This window comes from Mustela lutreola, chromosome 16 (genome assembly GCF_030435805.1).
Source record: "Mustela lutreola isolate mMusLut2 chromosome 16, mMusLut2.pri, whole genome shotgun sequence".
Lineage (NCBI taxonomy): Eukaryota > Metazoa > Chordata > Mammalia > Carnivora > Mustelidae > Mustela > Mustela lutreola.
The window spans coordinates 29,677,903-29,704,781 of NC_081305.1; the positions used below are offsets into that span (position 1 = coordinate 29,677,903).

The following is a 26,879-nucleotide window of genomic DNA, read 5'->3' on the forward strand; positions in this document are numbered from 1 at the left end:
GCCATTTCTTGCCATAGTATAGCAACTCTCTTATACCATGATTAATAAATTCTGATATTTAACATGAATGTGGAGTTATAGTCATTAGCATCTGTGGTTTCTGCTACTGGAAACAGAGAAGGAAGGCATTCTTCCATGGAGCACCATTACCAGCTTCCCAGGGAATGAAAAAAAACACCTGTGTTGATAATACTTGGCTTTGAGTTCATGCAAGATGTCAGGAACAGCAGCTTGGGAAGTGGCTGCTGCCTGCTAATCTCAAATCAGGATTGACATACACAGCCTGGTCTATTTCTACTGAAGATATTTCATTTAATATAGCTACACTGATAAAGTAATTGTGAATGTGTATTTTTTCATATTACATGTGGGAATGATTTGCATGGACGAATCCTTAAATGGCAAATAAAACATCATCATCAAGCTCTAGTCAATACCATATAATTGCTTTTATGGCAATTAACATCCCACCTTGGGTTAGGCTTGTTATTGTCACTGTTTTTGCTATTAAAATCAGTGACCCCCAAATCAAAGGCATAATCCATGAAAGAAATAATTGAGAAGCTGGACTTCATTAAAATTGAAACTTCTGCTCTGCAAAAGACATGTCAAGAGAAGAAGAAGACTGGGAGAATATATTTGCAAAAGAAATGTCTGAAAAAGGACTGTTGTGCAAAATATAAAAGAACTCAAAACTCAACCATAAGGAAACAACCTAATTTTAAAAATGGGCCAAGGATCTGGACACCTCATCAAAGAAATATACATATGGAAGATAAGCAAATGAAAAGATGCTTAACATATGTTATTAGAAAATTAAATATTAAAACAACAATGACATGCCACTACATACCTTCTAGAATGGCCAAAATCTGGAAAATTTGTAAGAATTGACAAGATTCACAAGAATGTAGCACAATAGTCACTCTCAAACATTCCCGGTAGAAAAGCAAAATGGTATGGCCACTTTGTTTTTGTTTTTGTTTTAAGATTTTTATTTATCTATTTGACAGAGAGAGCACATGCAGGGGGAGTGAGAGAGGGAGAAACAAGCTCTCCACTAAGCAGGGAGCCTGATGTAGGGTTTGATCCCAGGACCCGAAGATCATGACCTGAGCCGAAGGCCAATGCTTAACTGACTGAGCCACCCAGGTGCCCCAATATGGTCACTTTGCAGGACAGTTTGGCAGTTTCTTACAAAGTTAAACATATGCTTATGGAACAATCTGGCAACCATCCTCCTTGATATTCACCCTAATGAGTTGGAACTTATGTCTACACAAAAACCTGCATATAGACAATTATTGCAGCTTTATTTATAAATGCCAAAACCTGGAACAACAAAGATATCCTTCAGTATGTGGATGGGTAGATAAAGTGTGGTACATTCAGACAACAGAATATTATTATTCAGCATGAAAGCCATGAGAAGACACAAAAGAAACTTCGATGCATATTACTAGGTAACAGAAGCCTATCTGAAAAGACTATGTGCTGTGTGAGTCCAGTTATATGACATTCTACAAAGAAAAAAACTAGAGAGTATGAAAAAGCTCAGCAGTTGCCAGGGTTAGGGGGAGGGAGGGAGGAATAGGTGTAACATAAAGGATAGTTAAGGCAGTGAAAGTATTCCGTATGGTGCTTATAATGGTGGATACATGTTATTATACATTTGTCTAAACCTATAGAATGTCCAACACCAAGAGTGAACCCTAATATAAACTATGGACTTTGAATGATAATAATATGTTAATGTAAGTTTACCAGTCGTAACAAACATCCCACTCCAGTACAGGATGTAGATTGTGGGGAATCGTGTGCATATAAGGGAGTGGGTGTTGGGGGAAGGCAAGAGATTTATGTACTCTCTGTACCTTCCACCCAATTTTGTTATGAACCTCAAACTGCTCTAAAAAAATTACAGTCTTTTTTTAAAAAACTGCAGAAGAGACTTACATTTTCACATTTCTGCTTTTTTTTGAAGCCCTGGAGCTGTTTAGATATTAAGTTCTTTCATATAAGATTCTTTGGTGACAGAAAAATATAGCCTCAAATTATATGAAAAGAGATACAGCTAAGTCTGCTGAACAAGGTTGATTGGTTCTGCTAGTAACCGACAGCATGTCCGTAATTAAACCAACTTCCTTGGATCTTTTACCTTAACCTGATGTGAGCATATTGAATTAGATAGTTCTAAAATCACCTGCATCTTGAAATTGTGATTCTTTTATTTCCATTTTCTATTTTTTTATTTCCACATACAGATAGTGTGGTTTCAGGACCACTGTCACGCTGGACTCAATTATTTTAGAGAGAACTTAACTTTGGAAGTCAAGCAGTTACTTATATTGAGTAAATAAGAGGAAAGATGTTGCAGGATTAGAGACTTGCATTAAAATACACACACACACACACACACACACACACACACACACACACATACACTGACCCAGGAGATAGGACCGAGCAAACTTGGCAGTACTCCATCCTTCACAGAGGAAAGATCCAGAGCTGATGGGACATCCATTGTGATTCACACAGAGAGGTTCTCCCCAGTATGGGAAGAATTGAATGATTCAGTATGGATATTCTGAAGGGACATGGCTGTAACAGAAGACACATGGAGAAGATACTTATGAAATGGAATGAAAAAGATCTGTGAACACTTAACAGATTTTAGTCTTTTTTTTTAGATTTTATAGTCTTAAAAGGTAAACAGAGGATTATACTTTGAAAAGATTTAAATACTTGATAAACTTTAACCCAGATTCATCAAGAACAAAAGAGAGATGCCTCAAATAAATAAAATTAGAAATGAAGGAGGAGAAATAACAGTGAAAACCACAGAAATACAAAGATTATAAGAGAATACCATGAGAAATTACATGTCAAAAATTGGACAACCTGGAAGAAATGGATAAATTCCTAAAAACATATAACCTTCCAAAACTGAATCAAGAAGAAAAGAAAATTTGAACAGACTGATTACTAGAATTGAAATTGAATCATTAATTAACCCCCCCCCCATAAAAACTCCCAACAAATAAAAGTCCAGGACCAGGTGGCTTCATAAGTGAGTTGTACCAAACATTTAAAGGAGTCAATACCTATTCTTCTCAAAAATACTGCCCCCCCCAAAAAAAAAGAAGAAGAAGAAGAGGAAAGAAAGTTTCCAAATTTGTTCTATAATTCGTTCATTCTACATCTATTACCATAATACCAAAACCAGATGAAGATACTACAAAAAGAAAGAAAGAAAGAAAGAAAAAAGAGAGAGAGAAAAGAAAGGAAAACTAAAGGCCAGCATCTCTGATGAACATAGATACCAAAATGCTCAACAAAGTATTAGCAAACTGAACCCAACAATACGTTATAAAATCATTCACTGTAATCAAATGGACTTATTTCAGGAATGCAAGAGTAGTTCAGTGGTCACAAATCAATCAATGTGATCTATCACATTAATAAGGAAAAGCATAAAAACCATATATGATCATCCCACTAAATGCAGAAAAAGTACTTGACAAAGTACAATATTCATTCATGTTAAAAAACTCTCAACAAAATAGATGCAGATGGAACATACATGAACATAATACAGGCCACGTATGAAAAACCCACAGCTAACATCATACTTAGTGATGAAAAACTGAGAGCTTTTTCTCTAAGATCAGGAACAAGACAAGATGTCCACTCTAACCATTCTATTCAGCATACTGCTGGAATTCCTAGCCACAGCAACCAGACAGCTTAAAGAAATAAACACCCAAATTGGTAAGGAAGAAATAAAACTTCCACTTTCATATTTGCAGATGACATGATGCTATATAAGGAAAACCCTAAAGACTGTACCAAAAAATTGCTAGAACTTATAAACAAATTCCGTAAAGTTGCAGGATACAAAATTAGTATATAGAAATCTATTGAATTTCTATACAGTAATAATAAATTAGCAGAAAAAGAAATTAAACAATCCCATTTACAATAGTACCAAAAATAACAAAATACTTAGGAATAAAGTTAGCCAAGGAGGTGAAAGACTTATACTCTGAAAACTATAAAACATTAATGAAAGAAATTGAAGATGACACAAACAAATGGAAAGATATTCCATGCTAATGGATTGGAAAATATTGTTAAAATGTCCATACTACTCAAAACAATCTACAGATTTATAATGCAATCTCTGACAAAATACCAGCAACATTTTTCACAGAGCTAAAACAAATAATACTAAAATTTGTATGGAACCACAAAAGACCCCAAATAGCCAAAGCTATCTTCAGAAAGAAGGACAAAGATGGAGGTATCACAATCCCAGATTACAAGATATACTACAAAGCTGTAGTCATCAAGATGCTATGGTATTGGCACAAAAATAGATGCACAGATCAATAGAAGAGAATAGAGAGTCCAGAAACAAACCCAGGCTTATCAATTAATTTACAACAAAGGAGGGAAGAATATACAATGGGGAAAAGACTGGGGCACTTGGGTGTCTCAGTTGTGAAGTGTCTGCCTTCAGCTCAGGTCATCGTCCTGGGAGCAAGTTCTGCATCACATCGGGCTCCCTGCTCAGCAGGAAACCTGCTTCTTCCTCTCCCACTCCCCGCCGCTTGTGTTCCCTCTCTCTATGTCTCTTTGTCAAATAAATAAAATAAAAAAGAATTTCTTCAACAAATGGTGCTGGGAAAACTGGATAGTTATAAGCAAAAGAATGAAATTGGACGACTTTCTTACACCATATACAAAAATAAACTCAAATGGATTAAAGGTCTAAATATGAGACCTGAAACCACAAAACTCCTAGAAAAAAATCATAGGCAGTAATTTCTTTGACATCGGCTACAGAAACATTTTTCTAGAAATGTCTCCTCAGGCAAAGGAAACAAAAGCAAATTAAATTATTGGGAATATTCCAAAAAGCTTTGCATAGCAATGGAAACCATCAACAAAACTAAAAGACAACCTACTAAATGGGGGAAAAATTGCAAATTTTATATATAATAAGAAGGTAAAATCCAAAATATATAAAGAACTTATACAACTCAACACCCAAAAAATCCAATTAAAAAGTGGGCAGACAACATGAATAGACATTTTTCCAAAGAAGACAGATGGATAGCCAATGGGCACATGAAAAGATGCTTAACATCACTCACCATCAGAGAAATGCAAATCAAAACCACAATGAGATGTCATCTTAGACCTGTCAGAATGGCTAGAATCAAATAGACAAGAAATAACAAGTGTTCATGAGGATGTGAAGAAAAAGAAACCCATGTGCAGTGATGGTGGGAATGCAAGTTAGTACACCCACTGTGGAAAACAGTTCCTCAAAAAATTAAAAATATACTTACCATATGATTCAGTAATTTTACTACTAGATAATTACCCAAGGAAAATGAAAACACTCATTTGAAAAAATATGTGCATCCGTATGTTTATTGCAACATTATTTACAATAGCCAAGAGATGAAAGCAACCAAGTTTCCTTCCATAGCTGAATGGGTAAAGAAGATAAGATTCATATACACAATGGAATGTCACTCAGGTATTCTAATTTTCAGCCATAAAAAGGAATGATATCTTGCCATTTGTGACAGTATGAATGGACTTACAGGGTATAATGCATAGTGAAAGAAGTCAATCAGAAAAAGACAAATACCATACGATTTCACTCATACATGTAATTTAAGAAACAAAACAGACAAAGGAAAAGAGATAAAAACAAAAATAGATTCTTTTTTTTTAAATGTATGTATTTATTTGACAGACAGAGTTAACAAGAAAAGTAACACAAGCAGGGGGAATGGGAAGGAAGAAGGAGGCTCCCCACTGAGCAAAGAGCCCCACGTGGGGCTCGATCCCAGGACCCTAGGATCATGACCTGAGCCACCCAGGTGGCCCCAAAATAGAACAAATGGGTGGTTCCTAGAGGAGAGGTGGGTGGAGAAGGGGTAAAATAGATAAAAGTGATTAAGAGTACATTTATCTTCATGAGCACTAAGTAATGTATAGAATTATTTAATCACTCTATGTTAATTCTCTTCATTTTTTTTTAAGAGGATTGCACTGTAGTAATGGCAGAATAATAACTAAAACCTCTGGATAAAATATAAAAATACAAATATCTGAATGTGCTGGAGGAAGTCCCAAAGCAGGCATAAACCAAATAAATGTTCTCTTTCTCTCATTCTTACTCTCTTTCCGTCTCTCCTTTTCTCTCTTTCTCTCTCTCTATGTCTCTCTCTCTCTCTCTCTCTCTCTCTCTCACAGACACACACACACACACACACACTCACACCTGAACTCATTTGCCTGAGGGCAGGCCTTAGTCAGCCACTACAAGTGGCCAAAACTCAGAGACCTTCAGTTTAGGAGTCATGAATATTAAGAGAAGTTTAGGATGACCACAGCAGTTGCAAAACAGTGTGGGGAGGATTGTGAAAAGAAGAGATCCACAGAGGGAGAGCCTAAACTCAGTATATAAACCCTGCTTCTATCTCTAGCTGCCCCTGACCTACACATTCATGGAGCAGATTTCGATCAGTCCAATGAAGATTACAATAACTCAACTGAGATTCCAGTTGCTGCCCACCACAGAAGAGAGAGAATTTGGAGTTTGAAGTAACTGCTAATTAAGAGGAACAAAAAAAAATCAAGAATCTTCGGAGGAAAATAACCCAGGGACTTTACAAGATATCATTCATAAAATGTAAGATATTAACCAAAATTACTAGACATAGAAAGGCACAGGAAAATGTAATCCACACTCAAGACAGAAGGTAGCAAATGAAGACATTAACCCTAAGAAGACCCAGATATTGGGATGAGCAAACAGAATTTTAAAGGAGCTAGTATAACTATGTTCAATAATGTAAAGATATGCTTATAATAAATTAACAGATAGGAAATCTGAGCAGTGAAATAGGAACAGTTGAAAAGGACCAAGAGGAAATTCTAGAACCAAAAATTAAAATCTGAAGTAAAAAATGCAGAGCTGACCATACATAACAAAAGAGTTAGTGGGTTTAAAATGTATCAATAATAATAGAACATATTTTTTTTTTAAAGGGTATCAATAAGGGGTGCCTGGGTGGCTCAGTGGGTTGAAGCCTCTGCCTTCACTCGGGTCATGATCCCAGGGTCCTCGGATCGAGCCCCGCATTGGGCTGTCTGCTCAGCAGGGAACCTGCTTCCCTTCCTCTCTCTGCCTGCCTCTCTGCTTACCTGTGATCTCTGTCTGTCAAATAATTAAATAAAATCTTAAAAAAAAAAAAGGTATCAATAAGAACTAAGGAGCACCAAGGATAAAAGATTTTTAAAGTGAACAGAGGTCACTGGTCTGTGGGGAAATAAAGAGGAGAGAGAGGAAATGGGAAAAATATTGGATACACCAAAGCAGGATACATAGAAAGTAAAGCACACCTAAGCATATCATACTCAAACTGATGGAAACAAAAATGCAGAGAAAATATTAAGTAGTCAAAGAGAAGGCAATATTACATATAAAGGGGCAAGGCCACAGATAACTTCTGGCTCATCACTAGAAAAAGATGGAGGCCAGCAGACAGTATAACCAAACTTTAAAATGCTGAGGGGGGAAAAAATTGTCAACCCATCATTCTATATCCAACAAAAATATCCTTCAAGAATGAGGCAAAATGGGGTGCTTAGGTGGAACAATCATTAAGCCTCTGCCTTCGGCTCAGGTCACGATCCCAGGTCCTGGGATCGAGCCCTGCATTGGGCTCCCTGCTCCACAGGAAGCCTACTTCTCCCTCTCCTACTCCCCCTCTCTTGCTGTGTCTCTCTCTGTCAAATCAATAAAATCCTTAAAAAATAATGAGGCAAAATGTAAACCTTTTCTATAAATAAAAGATAAGAAAATGTCACCTGCAGACCTGCTCTACAAGGAATCCTATAGGAAATTATTCAGGCTGAAGGGAAAAATACTGGCTAGAAACTCTCCATTAAACCTGCCATTGGGCACCTGGGTGGCTCAGTGGGTTAAAGCCTCTGCCTTCAACCCAGGTCATGATCCCAGCATCCTGGGATCGAGTCCTGCATCGGGCTTTCTGCTCAGCAGGGAGCCTGCTTCCCCCCCTCTCTGCCTGCCTCTCTGCCTACTTGTAATCTCTATCAAATAAATTAAATAAAATTTTTTAAAAATTAAAAAAAACCTGCCATTAATAATATAGGGGAGCTATGACCAAATATTACCATGAACCCATTCCACTCCCAACAAAGGTAATAGAACATTAGGTAATCATTGCCGTTTATAAAATATTTCTTATTTTCCTCATTTTAGACATATAGATAGAATTGCCGGTCTACTTTTTGGGGTTGGATGTGGCCGTATGACCTCCTTTAGTCAATGAAATGTGGCAGAAACTTTTTCAGAGTGTAGATTTTGCCTCCTTTTCTTTTTCTGACCTTAACAATCATGCAAATACAGAGATGGCCTAGACTGTAGGCAACCTTCAATAGATGTAGAGTATGAGGGAGATTATTGGGGTTGTTTATTACCACAGCATAACCTAGCCTCTCCTGACTGTTACAGAAATTAGTACCTAGGAAATGATGACACCATCGCAAAGGAAAATACATGGCACTGGCTTAGAGGTCAAACATTCAACTGTAGAACAACTGTTTTATTGGTGCCTGGAAGGATTGCAGTTCAGGCAAAACATGGTAAACTATGACCTGTGATAACTTCAAAGGTAGAGAATTTGTCCAATAAAAACTCTTTTCTTTCTGACACGTAATCCAGCAGACAATGTTCAAGATAGTGGATATGCTATGAGTCTATGTTCCAAAGTGAGGATGTGTGGAATAAGGTGGACATGAGAAATAAACCTTTTTTTTTTTCTTAAGACACTGAAATTTGGAGGTTGGTTTTTGTAGCAGAATTCAACCCATCCTAACTGAGAACAGAAAGTGGCACCACCCAGTCCCCTTGAATCACTGACCCAGTCATGCTCATGGAGTATGGCTGTGGTTGGTGGGCTAACTGCTGTTTTCACAGGCAGGTGGGGGACCCAGGACTGTGGGAACATTTACGGCTCTTTACAAACTGAAAATACTCCCACTTCTAGCAAAAGGCCAAAAGCAAAGCTTAGGATCCTCCTTGATAGAGAACAAAGGGCAGAGGAATACACACTTGATGGGTCCCCAGCTCTGATACCCTGAAAATTCTGTGTTTATTGAAAGGAATTCAAATGAGAGCCTAGCCCAGACAGAAGAGTCATTGCCAATATCGGCATATTCTCAAACAATGAAAGACCAGGGAATACAACAGTATATACTGTGTGACCCCATCTTTGCTATGAAGAAGAGCTACTTTGGTGTGTACATACTCATACAAAAAGTCTAGAAATGTGTATTCCCAAGTGTCAGCGGTTGGCTACCTCTAGAATTACAGGCCATCTCTATTTCTCCTTTTTTCTTTATTTGCATTTTCTCATTCTTCTAAAATAGATACAGTATTTGTGAGATAAAAAGCTTTAAAAACAAAGTAATAAACAAACACAACCACCACAAACCGAATGTTTGGCAGAGAGCACGTCAGAAAAGTCAGATAAATCACTGGGTTGTAGAAGAAAGGCCCAGGGCCAGTATCACACCAGGTCCGCTGGTGGACATGGAAGTTCCCCCTCAGAGAGTGAACGCAGGGAGAATTCTGTCGGGTGTGCAGGTAGGGGCTGTTCCTTGTCTGGCCCGAATTCACCAAGAGAAAAGTAGGTGTTGTTATAAGCTGGTTAGCTTCCAATGTTCAGAGTTTCACAAGGTTCGTGACAAATGTTTCTGGAGCTCTTTCAGGCCCGTGTCTACACATGGAAAGCTCTTCCGACTTTAACTCACCCTTTGGCAGCATGAAGCGTGTTAACACCCCATTTGATCACCTTTAACAAAAAAATTAGAGTTCTTCTGAAGTTCCTTCCAGCCCTCTGTATGAAGTCCAAGTGTTTGCAGACACTGTGCGACGCCAGCTTGAGAGAGGCAGTCTTGCGAGGGATAGAAAACCATGAATGCTCTGAGGTGGTTTGGTTGTAGTCGAAACCACCACCCATACCGTTCTCAGTGTCTGTCAGAGACACTACTCTCTCATGCAGTGTGTTAAGGGAAAAAAATGAGATAAAGAAACCAGGTCTAGAATCCTAGGTCTTGAGTCCCCTTGCAGAATGTTGCTTGCAAAATGATCTATTTCCACCTCCAACCCACTGTGGGATCCTTTCTCTGACGGACTCCTTTCCCGCACAGTACTATGGGGAGAGTGTAGGGGTGGCCGAGGTGCGGACTGTAATGTCCATCATTGGAGAACCTGAGTCTATTTCATGGCTTGTTGGCTGAAGAGGAGTTTCCAAAGCTGCGATGAACGATGGACTCCCAAAACACGCTTTCATCATGAAAAAGTAGGGCTGAGCTGGCATTGACCAAGATGCAAAACAAAACCCATTTATGAAAGAAATAGGCCCCATTCAAAGACATAAATCATCCTTCCTGCTCATACATTTCCTGTAGTACTTTCCCACCGAGCTTTGTTGTTCATTTTTCTCACCATCAATAAATAAGGATTGTTTGTTACATATGTAACAACTTAGTGTTTTTCTTCTAAACCACTGGGCTCTATGTGTTAAGGGCACATATTCTTTCCACCTGTTCTGATCGTCATTGGTGTTATTAAAGAAAAGAAAAACCCTTTCCACTTGGGTTTATTCAGAGAGAGTTAACATCTGATTTTACATGGAACTATTTAAAAGAAAAAGAACAACATGGCCTGAAGCCGTTCTAGCATAGGGTGTGGAAGTATTTGATGTCCTGGTGCTTGTTCATAAAAGAATGTTGTTTTGAAATGTGCAGTGAAGTCAGGGAAAGAGATCCAAAGAAAGTTCCCGTTGAGACAAAATCAAATCAACCCGCCTCTACCCGGCCTCCCCCACCTAACACTTCCCTCATGGATTGGGGAGGGGGGGGTGTCCCTTGGCTCAGTGCCCACCATCTGTGCCCGGGGAGACCTCAGCTTTGCTGCCTGCAGTGATGTGTGAACATGGGTTTGTCGCAGTCCGGGCACTGATAAAGGTCATTTGTGGATCGGGACCCACAGAACAGAGGCCACCCCAGTGGCCTGGCCCACGTCACAGATCTAAACCTAAGTCAGGGGCGCTTAGGGGAAATGCCTTCCTGCCAAGGAAACAGAGCATCACCAATCAGTCCTCCGACTCAACTCGGGCTAACTTACCTTCCCATGGGAAAGTGGGTCACCCTAGGCAAGGTGGGCCCACCTTGCCCTGCTTCTGCCTTGTCTCCCCGACCCCTCCATAAAGCTCCCATTGTCCCAAAGCCCCCAGGAAGAGGGCTGTACTGCACGTGAGACACTGTGCACCGCCCCCCATGAATGGACTGTCGGCTCTCGGATAAAGGACATCTGAGTCATTGCTAAATTGTTTTATTTTTGTCATTTGTCAGCACTAACAGGCTGGAGGCGAGACATGTGTCAGAGCTGACCCAGTCTCTGAAGGGATTCTGCAAGAGTGAGTATCACCCAGGTGGTGGCCCTTCCCCATGAACCCCCAGGCTCATGGGTTACCCTTGAAATAAAGCCAAATAAAATGTCTGGAGCCACCAGGCAATGCCAGGAGACACTCGCCCGGGCACAACATTTCATGGGGTGCCAAAAGCTCAGCCATCAAAGGAAATCATATTTTAATGCAGTATTTTAAATATCAAAATTAATGCAGAAAAAATCCAAGATGAATAAATTACCAGCATGATAAATAAAGAAGGCTCCAGAACAGTGCATTGCTCAGCTATATCAGAGCCGGAGGCAAAAGGAAAAATTAGTCGTATACTGATATCCTGTCTGTATTTAAAATTGCGGGAGTCTGTTCATCATAGATTTTTGTACTTGGGTTTTTTAAACATTGCATGAAAATAGGATTTCTCTTGACAGCTGGGTCTTGGAGTGCATACTCTCGAAGGTGCTGGGGCAAGTGGCTCTCACCTACCTGACCCCATCCCAAACCTGATCCTTGCGCTGGAAAGTAACAGGATCCAGCCTCTATCTTCCCGCCCACCCTTTCCAGATTCACCTTCCAGGATGGTGGAGGAAAACAGGATTTCTTAAGAATCAGGGTCAGGGGCCCTGCAGCCTGTCCCTCTGTGGTCATTCCTCTCCTGATGGTTCCCTGGCCCACCTCCGGCCTCTGCCACAGGTCACTGGCTGGGAGGGCACTACCAGTGCCTGTGCACTACTGTGGGGGACCCACTCTTACTTTGGGTCTTGGGGAGAGAGGATCAGGGGAGCAGAAGATAACTAGAACCAGTAATTACTGTGCCAGCAGAAACCAACTTTAAATTGGAAGTTTCAAGGAGCATCTGGGTGGCTCAGTCAGTTAAGCATCTGCCTTTGGCTCAGGCTAAAATCTTGGGGTCCCGGGATCGAGCCCTGAGTCAGGTTCCCTGCTCGGTGGGGTGTCTGCTTCTCCCTCTCCCTCTGCCCCTCCCCCGGTTCATTCTCCCTCTCTCTCTCTCAAATAAATAAATAAAATCTTAAAATAAATAAATAAATAAATAAATAAATAAATGGGAATTTTCTAGTCCTCCCATTGTCAAGAGCTCATTAGCCAGTGCCTGCCTCAGACCCTCACAGGGAACGGCCAACTGAAGACAGCACTGGGGGCCCTTCATTTCTCTTTCCAGGACACTAAAGTCCTTCTCAAGGTCCCACAGATAACCCCAAAGTCCTGCTCTTTTCCACGCAGCCTGGTTGGACGCTTCTCTGTCCAAACCTCTTCCTCGAGGGCATGCCCAAGGGGCAGACACCTTTCTCAGTCCGCATTGAAGAGGGATCTCCAAATACCAGAAGGGTTTTCCCTCTGTGTGCAACTCTGCCAACATGCCGGTGGGCTACAGTGGCCCCCACCTTCCCACCAGCCTTTTCGCCTCCCCACATCACCCATGGGTGCACAGGTCTGGGTCACCTGTACTAAGGGCCATGTGCTTTCACCTCTGTTCTCAACTCTGAGTGCTGGGCCTGGTGTGGAGCCAATGCTGGGGAAAGACGCTCCAAGCTGCCACATCCCTCCCTTCTGGGGTGGGCAGGGGGCAGGGAGTGGGAGTACTGTTGGAAGCAAGGACGGGCACACAGTGGTGATGCTGCTCATTCAGGGTTTCCGGTTCCAGAGCCCCAGGGGCTTCTGGGAAGCATCTGATTCTGGCCCCTCCTCCCTAAGTATTGCTGGTCCCCTCACCAAGACCCCTTCCCCAGAGGGGGCTCAGCTCCCGATGCCACAGCACGAACCCAAAGCCCCTGAGTATGTAAGGACGGGGAGAGAAGCATTTGGATCCCAGTCCCCTCTGCTCCCTGGCGACACGACCCAGCGCGTGTGTCATGGTCTCTCCAGGCCGATTTCGCCCTCTGCAGAGTGAGCATCATAAACAGCGCTCGTTCTGGGTGGCTCAGTGGGTTAGGCATCTGCTTTTGGCTCAGCCCGTGATCCCAGGATCCCAGGATTGAGTCCCCTGTGTGGCTCTGTGCTCAGCAGGGAGTCTACTTCTCCCTTTCCCTCTGCCCCTCCCTCCGCTCGTGCACTCTCTCTTAAATAAATAAATAAAATCTTTTAAAATAAATAAATAGTACTACCTCCAGGAGGCATTACTGCAGGGCAAGTGAGTCTTCCACGCGGAGCACTTAGAAGAGTGCCCAGCACTCGCTAAGCCCTCCGTGGCCATCAGCCACTCTTACCACCTCCTGGCCTGTGGTGAGTTTATTTTTTTGGCGTTGAGTAGGCAGACAGGGCCCCTGGTCATCTTATTGTGCCTGAGGCACGGGGCTGAGGACGTTCTTGGACTGACTCTGAGGGGCACTGGATGCTTCCATTCTCAGGAGCACTGGAGGGATTGGAAAGTCCCCGGGAAAAGATCCCTTTGCTCCAAAGAGGGAGCAACTTTGGGTTTTTAAGTGTAAATGATGTTGAAGACCGGAACAGTGGGAGTCAAGTGGGCACACATGTCCCTTGACTCAGATCTCCTGGCTTCAGAGGAAAACCTCCAAACTTCCCCTGACCCAGACTGGACCTGGGATGGAGCATGTCTCGTGATAATAATGCAGGAAGACGGCCTTCTTCAGTGTTTGCATAAAAATTGAGCTTTAGCGCATTTTTTTGGGTTTGTTTCCAGAGAAGAAGCCTTTGTGCAGGTACTGGGTCAAGAATGCCTTTTCAAAGCTTGTCTCACACTTTGTGTGGAAGAGGCCCCCCGGGAGGGCACGGTTCCTGCAGAATGCTTCGCAGTAGGAGGGAGGCAGGAGCCCTCCCCTTCTGTCCTCTAGGTCAGTAAGAATTCTTTCCTTCCAGGGAGGATGACTTGCTTGAGGCCTGGAGACCAGCTCTGGCTGTCAGACCCACCCCAAGTTCCATCCCCAGCCCCATCTGCCTGTCCCCCATCCTTTCCTGGCTCGAAAGACCCTGTCGGTGTCCAGAGCCTCCACGTGGGCCCCCAAAGGACCCGCTGGGACTCCGCCAGCCGGCACCATCACCTCCCAGGCAGCAAACAAGACCCCAAGACACAGGCTGACATAAGCTTTACAAAATTCTCCGGAGCCAGCTGGCCTCACCTACTCCAGAACCAAATGCCAGGAAACTCCAGCTGGCCCGCCAAGTCCCCCAGCCTGAGGGATGTAGGACTTGCTGACATGTGCCTTTGTCCTTCATGGTCAACTCCCCCTCCTCCCTGCCTGCACGGGACACCCCAGCCCAGCACGGAGGTCTGAGTCCGTGCAGCTCCCTGCACGAAGCAGGGAAAGCTGCTCCCCCAGCTGCTCGGTGGGGGGTTTCCTGCAGGGCCCATTTTCCACACACTGCTGGGGGGACGACTGACGGTCCTGGATCCCTGGGCCGGGGCGTGGGAGGGGGGCCGAACCGGAGGCAACCAGGCCATGAGCCACTCATGGTCCTCCAACCACAGGCCATAGCTCATTTTTTAGGGGAAACCTGTCTCCCAGGTTTCTGCACTTTGCCTTTCTTCCCTCTTCCTGAAGGGTGTAACGTCCCGACAGCTCTAACCCAAATCTATTTGCATTTGCTCAGGGCCCGCCATCCATCAACATCACAACTCTTCAGTGTCCCATGCAACAACCAAGAGCAACCTGGAAGCAAGTACCTGCTTCATCAGGGGCTCTGGGGAAGGCTCAGAGAGCGTCCAGAATATCCATAGCAAAATGTCTCCTCCCCATTGTCTCCCAGCGCCCCACCCACCCACCCACCAGAGCAGCCTTAAGCCTCGCTTTGTCTTCTGAGCACACTCTGTAGACCTCTCCCTTGCCAATGACCTGCTGCCACGGAGCCAGTCTCTCCTTCCTCCTAGAGAACCCGTCCTTTAAAAACCCCCTATCGCAGGTTGCTTTGGCTTTTACGCTCATCTGCAGATCAAAGGCTCGTAAGCCTGGTGCACAGGCACCGAGTTTTCCAGCTCCCACCCCATGACTCCCATCCTCGGTAGATGATCTTGTCTGTCTTTACTTCTGTCACCCCTTAACTTGTCGTGTGCAAGCCTGCGTTTTCAAATGATGCAAAATAGACCCAACACCTCAATTCTGGAAGCTTACTGAAGTTCAGTCAGACGTTGACTCAGCCATTGAAACTCCCTGTGTTGGAGTAATTTACATACGTATCTGCGAGGAAAACGGAAGAGCCTGGTAGACAGCATTCTATGGCCTTTCTCCATTAACTCGAGTAGACAAAAAGGAAGCACCACAGCCAAACAGAACTATTCCCTCTGGTCTTTCTCCCTCTCCCAAAGAAAAAAAAGAACAGAAACACCTGTGCTACCTCCTCCCCAACCTCACTTCACAGAGTCTGGGGAGCCCCGGCCGGCGTCAGTGAGGAGGGGGGACACCCCTGGACTGAAGATCTCAATGGCCCCGATCATCAAAGTCCCTCATTTCTGTGAGTTTTGACTTGAGCTGAGGTCAGTGCAGGACAGGGGTGGGAAATGTGACTGCCTGGAAGGGCTTTTTCATTCTGGAGTGTCAGCTGTGGGTCAGACAGTCTCAGGGAATAAGCTGTAAGTGGAGGTGAGTCTTTCCATATGTCTTGCATGAAAATTGAAAATGATCATCTAATGTAGTCCAGAATCCCTCCAAAACAGTTTTATTGTTTTGAAAAAGAAAAGGAAAAATGTGATCCAGGTCGAACGTCATGGGGTCTCTAATCCAAATGAACAAAGCAGGAGAACAGTTCACCCCTGAAATGGAGTCAAAGAGGGATCCCAGCGGGTAACAGGTGGGGCTGTGCGTCCAAGTGGACATTTCATAAGGCACAATTTGATGAGGGTGATGGCATGGGATAGTCACAGGAATTCCAGACTTCCCATTTGCTGATGAGAGGAAAGAGGCTGCTGAACTCCTGAGAGATCTTTAAAATAATTTTTCAGTACTTACTGAGGGATTTGATGTATAAGTTACAAAAAAAAACAAAAAAAAAGAAGAAGCTGGGGCAGATAATAGCTATTTACCCTACAGGACTGACAATCGACAGTAGAGTAGCTGACAATATTCTCCCATTCCTTGCCTCGAAATACAGCCTCTCTCGCAGATATGTGAAATTCCACTGTTAGAGATTCTTTCCTTTGTATTAAACATCCTTCATGATTCATTTGGTTTCATCCCAATCCCTCGAAGACTGAGTTACGTATCATTTTCAGCCTATTCTGCTCGATAGGAGTGTATGGAGGTATTTAGTTTCAGGATGAGTCAAGTAATTCTTTTTATTTCTAATTAGAAATGTGAAATGCTTATTGAACCAAATGAGGTCGTGTCTTGGATTTGCTTTAAAATAAAAATAGGTGGGGGAATAGGTAGAGATACGGAAAAAAGACTGGCTAGGCTGATCATTGTGGTAGCTGAATGATGGGTATGTAGGAGTTCATGTCTCGTACTCTGGGCTGTTATATATGTTTGCAGTTTTCCATAATAGGACGTATTTATTTCAGAGAGGAAAACAATAAGATCTTGCTTAAAAAAATGAAAATGTTTTGTTGCATAATATGTAAAAGCTATAAAAAACACTGGAGCTAGACAATTAGTCTTCTGCACTCCTCTTCCTTCCACCAGAGACTACAGCTGTAAACAACTAGTGTCTGTTCTTCCAGACTTTTTTTTTTTTTTTAAATCCTAGGATTCTAAAGCCAAAAAGAACCACAGACACTATCTAAGGGGGTCTGGTGTCTTCTCTTGTGAGGAAGAAGAGGGCCAGGGCGTTGTGGGCAGGGATGGGGGCAAGAGTGCAAGGTAGAGTCCAAACTGGGGTCCAGGTCCCACTGCCCCAGGGTCAGTCTCCAGTGAACCCCTCAGGGGACGTGCTTTTCCAAACCCACACTTGTTGGCTTCTCTAGCTTACAGTCTTTTTATGGTGACCAGTGAGAGATGTGAGAGTCAAGGCCAAAGTACTGGAGGTCTTTTTACCCACGACAAGAAGTAGATCCCACAGAGCTCGGTGACTAAGGCAGGAAACCACCTCCCACTTCCTCCATTCTGGGGGCTGGACGATGCTACTTACCCTCTGCGGGGACCAGCGTGGGACCTCCTGTCCCTACCACAACCCGGGACATAACTGAACAGCTCCACTGCACAGCTGTCGCTACCATTAGCTTATGAATCTATCGAAGCAGAGAAGTTTGAGAAGGAAAAGCAATATTCCAGTCCTAGATTCTAAGGACCTGTTGCTTGGGTGAGGAGGAGCCCAGGAGCACAAGGAAACCTGAAACTAACCCCCCAGTATATCTTCATCCCACTGGACTAAACGATGAACTGGACAGGGCACGGTCGGTCATGCTCATGGGACATTTCTCCAACCACACAACCAGACCTGCTGGCACAATGCTGGGCGGTCCCTGCCGAAAGCCACAGGGAAGTGAGCAAAGTCAGCAAAGAGTGCTCAAGCTCTGATGCGAAGTCGTCTCCAGAGGTCACCTCCTGTCCCACCTCGTCGCCGCATCCTACTAAAGCCACCTAAAGCCACGCGGGATATGAAGCCACGTCTGGGTGCTTAGGGCTTGAAGGAGCTTCCAACTTTCTTCATCAGCAAGCCATCCTGATAGGGAGCCCTCCTCTTCTGACCCCTGTGCCCTGGAGGACAGACAGAAGCCCGCAGGGCGTTTCTAGAGAGATTGCATTTCATGATATCAAAGTTGCCATAAAGAGTGGCCCTCCCTGGCCATAACAACCTACTGATCAGCTTCCTGTTGCTGTTGTAACGAATTACTTCACAATCAGTGGCTTAGAACAACCCAAATTCATGGCCTCGTAGTCCTAGTCACAATTCCAGGTGGGTTTCACTGGTGCCTCGGCTCAGGGTCTCTCAAGGCCAAAACCAAGGTGTCAGCTGGCCTGGCTTCTTAATCTGCCTCCAAGCTCCTCCTCGTCGCTGGCAGAATTCAGTTCTGGGGGCTGTGGTCCCTGTGCTCCGTGCTGGCCGTTAGCTGGGGACCTCTCTCTGCAACTGAAGGCCTTTCTTGTCACATGCCAGGGGGACTGAATCGGGCTCAACGAGCCTCCCTTGTGGACGCTCCTGGTGCATGGGAGGCTACAGGCTGAGCACAGCCCATGCCCTGCCCTCCAGCAGCGAGAACAGAGAGGAAGGCCACTGAAGAGGGACACCAGTGGGGGAGGCAGCCGCAAACTCACCTTGTGATTTCCCTCCTTGGACAAATCACTAATTAAAAGCACACACACCCCCATCCGCTTTCTCCCTTGTTACCCTCAAGTTTCTTGAGGGAGGGTGGGGCTTAGGAGACAGGCCCTGGGAGGAGGGCATGTCGGGTCACTGTGGCCTCATTAGAGCACGGGATCTTTGGACGTGGTCCCCAAAGCCAGCGGGCAGGTGGCAGTGAGGCAGGGCCAGAGCGGGTACCCGTGACCCAGCGGGCTACCGGAGCTCAGTCTCCCTGGAAACCACATACAGTGACTCCATGGGAGGGGAGGAGACCTGGGGTACTGATCCCCCAGCTCTGTCCGTCCTGAGGTGAGGACTGCCTGGAATCAGTTCCCCAGCACTCTGGCCTGGCCTGTGGGAGGGCGGAGCTATTGCGGAAACCCTGAGGCCAGAGACAGGCAGGTGCAAGGGTCTGTGGTGGGGGGGGGTGCGGCCACAACCGCTTCTCAAGGACCCAGAGGCATCTGTGCCCCCATCTTCTTCAACTCTCCCTCTGCCTTCCCCGCCCTGGGCCTAAGGGCCTGCCGCCTCACCTCAGGGAAGTGAGGATGTCCTCTAGACCCAGCACCTGCCTGAAGCTGTCATTTTTGCCAGAGACCTTCCCATCCCCCAACGGATAGGAAGTCACTCTGGCAGCTCATGGTCCCTGATATACACCCTTCCTTCTCTTGCTACAGGAAGCCTAGGAAGAGTGTCCCGAGGGAATGGGAAAGGCCCCTGTGTACCAGGAAAAACAAGAAATCCTTCACATGATTCTTATATACAGACGTGCACCCAAGTGGCCGGAAGCCAGGATGAATACGGTATGTGCGCCCTTGTGAAGTCCTTCCCCAGGAGAGAGAGAGGAATTCCCATTGGAGGCAAGCATGGAAGCCTGCAGGAAAGAGGGGGCATGTGAGCTGGGCCTGGAGGAGCATCAGGGCAGGCCCGGTGAGCCTCAGCTCCCTTGGCCTGCTCTAGGGTCCTCGGGCCTGGGAGGAGTGATCTGTACCCCTGCCATGCCAGACAAGGGGGGCGAGACAAGACAGAGAAGAACGAAGGGCGCACCCCGTCTGGGAGGCTTCTAAAGCCAGATCATTTCAGGATCCTCCGAGGGCCAAGTGTAGGCCTCTCCATGGGAACAGGAGGGGCGCCCTCCCCCCAGCTCGCTGAGGCCACCGGACCTGAGCTTCACTGGGGCCAGGACACCAGGTGGGTCTGGCCGGGCTCCCCTGAGAGGGAGGGCTGAACTTCTGCGTGAATTCCTGCCTTTCTTGTCACTGGACAAGACCTGGGACGACAGCCCCAATGCCCTGGAGCAGAGTGTCAGAGAAGGAGGTGAGAGCCCGTGAAAATGGCCGGGACAGGGAGAGCGCAACCTACCCAGGCAGTATCTTGGCTTCTAGGAGCCCGGTCGGCTTCAGAGAAAATAAGAAACTCTGAGTTTCCTGGTTGTTCACACTCAGAAACTAAAGCCAAAGAACTTCCAAACATCTGGCTTTGACCGCACGAAACCCCCACCGTGCCTGCTGGGGCCCCATTCAGTGATGTTATGGCTCCATCTACAGCCAGAGGAAGGAGCTCGTTGCTGGAGTCTTCTGTGAGCCACCGCCAGGCCTTTTGGAGTTTCACAGGCTCCTTGCAATTAATGCTAATAAGGCCCTCTCCCTCCCTAGCTGCGCGCTTTATTCAACGCGGCTTTGGAACTACGCTGGAAGTTATTTATTTCAGGCTGTGTCTACAACAGCAGCTGTTCAGAATATACTAGAAACGCTTTTAGCCAAAATTGGTTTGGAGTTTCTATTTTAAACCACTGTTTGTAATGAACAGAATTAAACGGGTTTTTTTTTTTTTTTTCTCCTTCACTTTTTTTTTTTTCTTTTTTAACAACAGAACAAATAAAAGCCCTTAAGATAGCAAGATCGCATTCTCTTTCATTCACTGAATAAACATGTAATTAGCCACCTTCCCTGCGCCGGCCTCTGTGATGGGCGCAGTGCCCCGTCAGGCCAAATACGTCCCATAATTGACTCATCAGAGAACGTCTGCTACTTCCTCTGGTTGCCTGGAACACCCACATGGGTCAGAAAAAAAGGCAAGGAGAAAGCCCAGGGACACCAGCGGAGATGGAGCTTAGGAGGCCTCCGAAACCTTGTGACGCGCAATCCTTTGATTGCACATGACATGTGCAATGGAAGCTGGGCGTTGGTTCCATACGGGGGAGATTTTTGTCCTTTTCCATTTTTTTCCTCAGAGGTGTAATTAGCTTTTTCCTGTTAAAAAAAAGGGGGATCACAACAATTACGTTTGTGTGGAAAACTTGGAAAACAAGACAAAAGGAATAGTAAATCTAAGGCGTTAATCATCCCATCCACCAAGGATGACCAGTTGGTGGTGGACCAAGCTCAACATGGCCCGGAACGAACTTTGTCTTTCTGCCAGTGGTTCTCCAGTCTCTCTACCCACAGGACCTGATCATTCTTCACGTCACTGCATATTCTTCTGCATAATTTTGAATGGCTTCAGAGAATCCTTTTATATAAATGTACCATCATTTAGCCCAGGCCAGAGTCCCCATATCTCACAACTGAAAGCTTCGTACGGATGATATTCCTTCAATTGAACCACTGGCTGTGGGAGTGCTTGGCCAGAGGGCACTTCCCATGGAGGCCTCTGACACAATACATCAAATCGCCATTCAGGGTTGATCTCCTAGAACTTCTGTCATATCACCACCAGCATCTAGGTGGAGAAGCGCCAATTGTTGGCCACTTCAGAAGGTGGTAAGCGTGATGGCGATGGCTGTGTGAAGGGGACCTTGGCTGAGCCTCAAGGACCCAGAGGGAGGGAGCGAGAGCCGTTCGGAATGGGGTTTTTATTTTTTGGTACATTCTGTACCTCGTAGGTGATTCAGACTGGAATGCCTCTGGAAGACAGGCAGCCGGACATGCTTGGAACTGCTAAGGATTTAGCCAGCAGAGCATTACCACAAGCTGGGCAGATGAAGAGACAGAGAGTCATGCTAGCTCATCACCCATAACTCACCGCTGGCCAGGATTAAAGTCGCCGCTCGTTCATTTCTCCTTCTTCCACATCCTACCCACCATTTGTGTTCACAGGTGCTTCGCCTGGCCCTGCATGGTTTGCAAGGTTGAGCTGGGCTCCTCTGGAGGCAATTACATTCATTAGGTCTTTGAAAAAAAAAAAATCCTGGCGCCTCTCAAGTGTGAGGTGTGATCTACGGAATCAATACGTGGCTTAGGGAAGACGTGCAGATCATTTTCTGTGGATCTGAGACGTTCTTCCATATGCATCCCCCCAGTTGTTGGGTTCATACGGGGAGGAAATGACTCGAGGGATAGTGAGAAGCAGATCTTACCCGGGGACTGCGCAGCTAAAGTCATTTGGGGTGAGTTTTGGAAAGAGAAGAGGTGGAAATAACCAGCTTCAGCTGAAAAGGAGAAACTAAATTATGTGTCTTTGATTTTAGGGGGTACCTAATAGACTCTCTCCCCTTAGTCACAAAAAGAGGGAAAAGAAAGTAGCAGAGAACCCCAGAATGTTAGGGCCTGATGTCACCTCTGGGTGGAAGGGGATACAGTGACAAGGGTCACCCAACCAAGGTCACAGGCTTTGGGGTGGGGGATGGGGATGGGCCGGAGCCCTGCCATCCATGTAGCAGAACAGGTGTTTAGTCCTTAGGGAGCAAGAAGACCCCCCCCCCCAAAGGGGAGATGGCAAGGGGAGTTAAGAGCAGGAGAAAGTAGACCTTGCTCTTTTCTGTCTGATTCACACTTAGGAGAACGAGAGGCATGGTTCCACCCCAGGTGCCTGGCCCGCGCGCGCAGCTGCACAGAGCAGGGCCGCGTGGGCGGATGCCCGGGGCCTCTCTGTTTTTATGGAATATTCTCATCACCTTGGCATCCTGGCAGTTTCCCTTTGTTGCACATGCGTCATGCTGAGAGCATGGGTGAGGCTCAGGCTCTGGGTCACGCAGAGATGGTGTTGTCCTAGCTACCCCAGAGTGTGGGCCAGCATCTCATGGCACCCCAGGAGTACGCCAGGGGACCACCTGCCAGGCACCCTCCCTCCACCCTCACACTGAGGGCATGCCCCTGTTGGATGGAACTGCCCCCAGGCTTCAATTCGTCTGTTTGGGCTCCCACCAGGAAAGCTCGAGGCAGCAAGGATCTCCTTATTACTGATAGACCGGAGGCAGAAGTAATGGATACGCCACACAGCTCAGAGTGGGACCCTTGAGCGTGCCAGACAAAACGGCCAAGATCTAATTACACCGACAGAAATAACTTACACGGTCACCTACCTTCTGCCTGTCCATCTCCAAACCAGATAGCCTTTCGCTTCAAGCAACAATGCAAGTATTTTGAGGTTGACATTTCAATAGGTCCAAGGTCCTGAATGCAACTGAGCAACTCCCCATACTTTTTCTGGGCCACGATTTTCCCAGCACCAGAAGAGGGTCCATTGTACATTCCAATCTCTAAACGTCTCCTCAGCCTCTGGCTCTTCCTCATTCTGACAAAACAAACAAACAAAATCTCCCGCCACTGAGCCAGGCAAAGAAAGAGCTTTTAAAGATAAAATGGGAAGGTTTTAACTCTGTATTACACAACTGAGTGTTCCGCTTATTGGTATCCAACGAGACCTTGGAGCAGTACAGAACTTTCCAAATTACCATGGAGTGATGTGCTGATAAACCCATCCCAAAGGGGCCCTGGGTGGCTCAGTCAGTTAAGCATCTGCCTTCATTCAGCTCAGGTCATGATCCCAGGGTCTTGGGATCAAGCCCCGAATCGGGCTCCCTGCACAGCGGGAAGCCTGCTTCTCCTTCTCCCACTCCCCCTGTTTATGTTCCCTCTCTTGCTGTCTCTCTCTGTGTCAAATACATAAAATCATAAAAACAAAGCAAAACAAAAAAACATTCTAAGATGAAGATGTCTGTAATACACCTCACCTACACAACGTCGTCGCTCAGCCTAGCCTACTTGGAAACGCTCAGAATACCTACCCTAGCCTACAGTTGGCCAAAATCATCTCCCACGGAGCCCATTTTATAATAACGTGTTGGAAATCTCATGTGAGTTACTGAAGGTCGCCCTGCAAGTGACAATCAGAATGGATGCTGGTGTGTTGGTCGGTTGTTGACCCTCATGATGGTGGGGCTGCCCAGCCTTGCAAGAGAGGATCCTAACCACATATCGCTAGGCCGGGGGAAAGACCCAAATTCAAAATTCCAAGTACAGTTTCTGCTGAATGCATACCACTTTTGCAAAATCTAAGAGTCCAAAAAATCATAAGTCTATCCATCATAAGCCAGGGAACGTCTTGTCTAAGCGTTGATGCCATTCACTTGCCAATGTATTTGTCAACTTCAAAATCATTCAAGTAATTGTGAACTACCCACATTTTTTTCCTCTGGCAAAGCATCCCAGGCCACTCAGCCCGGTGGTGTGGACAGCATGCCTCTGTCAGGTGACGCCGGACACCAAGCTGAAAGTTCTTCCCAGATCCGGATTGATATGTACCCACCTCACGGTTGGAAAGGTTTACAAGGGTGCCAATTTGGAAATCCCACTGTCAATTATAAAACAGACCTCCTCCGCACTGAGAGGAGGGTAAAATGCAGAGATGGATATGAAAATCCGAAGGGCTGTATGGTCTAAGAATAAAATGTTTTCCAAATCAAATTAAGCGACACAGTGGAAATTGAGGAGAAAGTCCTTAAGGTGACTTTTGAATGAAAATGAAATGTCTGTTAGTAAGTTACAGAGGTGCACTGATACCAAGTGGCAGCCTTGTATCTCATTAATTTCAAACATAGATTTTTATGTGAGGCTATTTGATTATAATTTGATTATCTGACCCTGTAATTAAAGTTTATTGCCAATTTGGAAGCTTACATGTAAAATGAACTGGTTTTCTTCAAAGCAATATACAATCCTTTGGACTCATTGACTCCTGGTTTTGCATTTAAATGGAAAAGTCAGTTATAACGTGACAAACAGGTTGGGGTTTTGATCATTAATCCTGCTAAAGCAATATTCATAAATTCAATTCTGAATCAGTTGGAATACTTTTCTTTTATTAGTTTCTGTGTTATTAAATGAGATTGTTTCTGACTAATATATTTCTGGACTCAAACTGTAGCTCCGAGCTGTTATTCAAATCAAATAACATGCCCCTTACTTGTGCCTCGCACTAATAAATGCCAGCTTGTGATACATTTGCGAGAGACTGTCAGCAATATTAAAGAAGGCAATAATGCCATGGAGGTCTTGAAGTGAGCTGATTTTTCTAAGGGCTGATATCCGTCATTTTTCTTCAAAACAAAACAGAACAGATATTCAAACCTTAAAGCCAAAAGCATACTTTGATTCCTATAAACACAATTCGCAAAACACCGTCAATAGCCAAGACACTGGCATTAGAAGACTCGTACTTTGGGGTCCTGACTCCGAGAAGCAGGAAGCTGACTTCAGAGCAAAATCAAAGTTCTATTGGGAAGGAAAGAGGGCTGCTTTAGCTTGGGAAATGCGTGAGTTTCTCTTTCCAGTGTGTAGGTGGGAAGGAGAGGCTACACTGTTTTTGAAATCAGGAAAACTGTTCCCAAATCATTGCTGGATTCCCAGAGCAAAAGAGGGTTCTCAGGACCCTCTTCTCTCTTCCCTCACCCCATTTTACAGATGAGGAAATAGGCCCAGAGAAAAGTCAGCTGGCCGGCATCACACAGCGAGCTGAAGGTAAGTCCCAAACAGAATCGCTCCCTGTCATTTTTTTCTGACAGTTTTCCCACCAGCTAGCCCACAAAAGACTTGCGAATTTGTGTGGAAATTTCCCCGGGCTGGCACCAGAGGCCCAGGGCTATCATTCTGGCTGACTGACCTTCAGCCGTTCACTTAAATACCATGAGCCGCCAGCCCCCTCAGATGGAGCTCATTCTCGCCCTTTCTCCTTGTTTCCAGAAGTAAATGAGACCTGGTAAGTCATCTGTAAGGGTCCGGTGACGTATCATAGCTCAGCTTTTTAAGGTCAAACGTTTTATTCAGGTACTTAAAATATATTCGAGGTTTCTCCTAAATAATCCTAACACTGAACTTTTCATTATTTCGGATGATTTCCCCCTAGATTGCTGTATGCGGGCCTCAGAGACCATCATCCTCCGGCCTAAAACGTCGGTGGTTCTCTCTCCCTCCTTCTTTCCTGAGACCCCGCACATGCACTTTGCCCCCGCATCAACCGGTGATGGATTCGGGGTGGGTACTCCTAGGAGTCCGCCTTGTCACGTGGTCATCAAGGGCCAGAACTGGCTCACGGCCCCAGATGGAAATGGTTTCAGCTGATGCTAGCATGCCAGTGTCTCCGAGCTTCCTTCAAGGGATCTTAGAACCTGCCCTTTGCTGCCAGCTCCTCTCTTGCCACCCACTCCACAAAGCCTTGATTCTGCACCCTCCCTCCAGATGGGCCACGCTCTCGGGTCCCAGGCTGGTCCCCAGGTGAGAACTCCTTGCTGGTGCCTCGTGGAGCAGTGGCTAAGTGCGGGGACTGACCAAGCCGGCGCCAACCCGGGAGAGCGCTGCCGAGGCAGGTGTTGGCCATGATTGTTACCATGGAAGCAGGTGCCACTCTGAGCATCTGCTTGGTGCTTTTGGCCTCTCTCCTAGTGATTTGCATTATCCCGCTTCCTCTTGCCGACAGTTTAAAGGCCGGCGTCGTTAGCTCCCGGGTCAGCCGGGAAGGAATGGAGGCTGGTTGGGGTGGTGAGTGGCCAACAGTCTTTCTCCCGCCCTCTGGCCCTGCAGGAGAGAGCTTCAGGGAAAGGCAGTATGAACGTTGCAGGCGGTAAGTGTGACCCTGGAAAGGGGTGGGGGGACTGTAGATTCGGGGGTGTCCATGAACCTGAGTCTGTTTCGGCCCAAGCCCAGTTCCCCAAGGCACTTGCCTGGGTTGTGCCTCTCGTAGGTGCAGATTTCTCCCTTCCCACCCAGTATGGCACTAAAGAGCCAGAGGGTGCTGGCCCCAAGGCTTTGGTGCTGGCTGCTCCAGGCAGGAGATGGTGGGTCCCCATCTCTGGCTTTGTCCTTAGAAGGACTCCTGCCCTGCATGGGGTCTGCTAGGGGAGAAGGTGTCACTGCCTCGTTGGTACTAAGTGTTCTTATCGCCTCT

At 45.7% G+C, this 26,879-nt stretch overlaps 1 long non-coding RNA gene across 4 annotated transcripts in view; it reads left to right on the plus strand.

Annotated features, from left to right (window-relative positions):
* Positions 1-24,943, plus strand: part of LOC131818424 (uncharacterized) — a 39,237-nt gene extending 14,294 nt beyond the window's left edge. For 2 of the 4 annotated variants that reach the window (XR_009348814.1, XR_009348817.1), the window contains 3 exons: positions 11,473-11,537; positions 14,185-14,335; positions 15,093-24,943. This is a non-coding gene — a long non-coding RNA (uncharacterized LOC131818424). The remainder of the gene's footprint in view (positions 1-11,472; positions 11,538-14,184; positions 14,336-15,092) is intronic. The other 2 variants (XR_009348815.1, XR_009348816.1) reach the window with 2 other exon arrangements.
* The last annotated feature ends 1,936 nt before the right edge of the window (positions 24,944-26,879 follow it).